Here is a 2,486-nt window from a genome sequence, read left to right as displayed (position 1 = left end):
CAATCATTTTTTTGGCACATTTATGGAAAGTAACGAATTTTGAAACCACTTCAAATGTATCCTGATACTAACATCTCATACCATCAGAAACCAAACCATACCTGATCAACTGATATTTTGGAAACTATAACAGTATTACAGACTTTACTATAAGTTCATCAGAAAGTGAGATAAACTCAGAACTTCATTTAGTCTCAGAGAAAGTGCTAAATAGCCTCAAAACTTTATATTATTTAAATATGTGAAAATAATTTGTGCTGGAAAAATATGTAAAAATTTTAAAACCAAAATTGTTATTTGTAATTTATCCAAGGCATTTCTAAACCTGAAAAATAAACGGTATATCAACCATATCACACAGATAAATTAAATTATTAATGAGAAGTAAATTTAAACTCAAATAGTTCATAAACGTTTTTAACATTACTTGAAATCTAATTTAAGCAGAACCAATAATATGATGCTTAAGCCGCTTGGGGTCAAGTTAAAACAAAAGATCCATATAAAGAAGGGAAAAAAGAGTATTTTTCAGTCCTAGAGACAGAGAAAAAGAGAAACAAGGATGACTTTCAAATTGAAATCCTTCGACAAAAAAAAGAACATGACCAATATTGGACCAGAAACATGACCTAAGAAAACCCATTGAGGGTATATGCACATAATGACCCAAAGATGGCAGCATAATAGCTGTAAACAAAATTAAGTTGTTTTAAAAGTAAAATATTGAGAATTGGGACGATTCTTCTTTAAATGGGGAGTATTGTGGTAAAGTTTTCTAATGTAGTTAATTATGAATTTAGTTAAAATATATTAAGACGCAAATACAAAGTTTAGAAATACCACTTTTTATTAAGATAAGGAATATATCCTGCTAAGTTTTGCTTAGCGGGAAATTGAGAAATCACCACTTCCTAGCTATTGCGTCGGTTGATTAAAGGAAGGTTTGGTTGATAAAAATGTTGAAAAGATACATTTTATGAGAAAGGGTAGACTGATTCTAATTTTATGCCGGACTGACCTCTGATCCGTTGTTTTTAGAAATACCTTGGAATCTTATCGGATCATTGTAAGTGTCCAAGTATTCTATTATATAATATTGTAGTTTTTCCGAGACTTGTGGTCTACTTGGGACAGCCAGTCCCATTAGAAAATATTAATCTGTTATTATTATATGTTAACTGAATAAAAGTATTGTGTTATGGACAACCTCTAAACAATCTACCTTTAGCCCCTCGAAAATACCCAGCTTGTACGCCTTATTAGTTCGGTCATAGCCTAAGACACACTACCAAAGTTTAATTACCTTAGGGCTAGAGTTTACCTCCCCTATAAAAGGAGAAATAAAGGCATCTATGATTACATCACCCAAATACAATAAATACACATCACCAAGCTAGAAAAAACGCTCTAATAGAGTAATATGGAGATGCCCCAGTCACAAGTAGGCTTCAAAACCTATTTGTGGAGAAAGTGCCTCCCATCTCGTTACTGACATATCCAAATGAAATCCATTCATGGATTACCACCCTTAAACAAATACAAAGAAGTTTAGGGAAAGATGATATTGCTATGATACATCAAGCTATTTGTTATACACGAAGAGAGATACAAAGATTCTCAACGAGCTTAGACATTCCTAAAACAAAAGATTTAGACCATTTAGAAAGACTTATAAAAAAAGCCTTTTTACATGAAAAACCAGCCGCACAAAAACTACAAGAACAGCTCTCTGAGAAACAAAAGCCATCTGAGTTTGTGCACCAATTTTACTCCCAGATCAGGGAAAAGGCAATAGATTATGCAAAAAATTATCCTGGTATAAGAGTAAATGACATTACGATGAGTATTTTTAAGAATGGCATGCTCCCTTCCATTGGAAGAAGAGTACTAGAACAATCTGAGGCCTCGGATGACCAAGATGAATTATTAACACTTGCAAAAATATTCGCAGCAATTGATTTAATATAAAGGGACTTTTCGGATATGTTCTTGGGAGCAGCAGTAGTAGACTCAAGAGACAGGAATTCCACTAAAGAACCTGGAGTTAACCACAGAGTAGAACATAAAAACAAAGGCAATTATAACTATGAAAAAAGAAAATATTTTAGTTGTAGGAGGCTGGGACACATGAAAGTAGATTGCAAAATCCCAAAGTGTACAAATTGTTGGCAAAATCCAGCATGTATAAGGTGGCAAGAATTTGGGCATAGTGCAGACAAATGTCGGGCACCAAATCCTATTGAATAAAAAACTAATCAGGCAGGACTTAGAGGAGGTAAGTCCTAAGCCTAAAAATAAAATCACAAACCCTCCTTCTAACCAAAATGAAAATATTTGTTTTAGTGCGTTACAGGAAAATAAAACTGAACCAAGTTCTTTTCCATTTATGTGGACTGCTAAAATAGCAGACCAAAATTTTGTAAAATGTTTCATGGATAGCGGGTGCCAAAGAAGCTTGTTATAAGAGGAAATATTTCGACAATTTC

The sequence above is a fragment of the Artemia sp. Qi Xiang Cuo genome, chromosome 15, assembly GCF_049724085.1.
Source record: "Artemia sp. Qi Xiang Cuo chromosome 15, ASM4972408v1, whole genome shotgun sequence".
NCBI lineage: Eukaryota > Metazoa > Arthropoda > Branchiopoda > Anostraca > Artemiidae > Artemia > Artemia sp. Qi Xiang Cuo.
The sequence above is the reverse complement of the archived record's forward strand: the minus strand, read 5'-3'. Positions refer to the sequence as shown.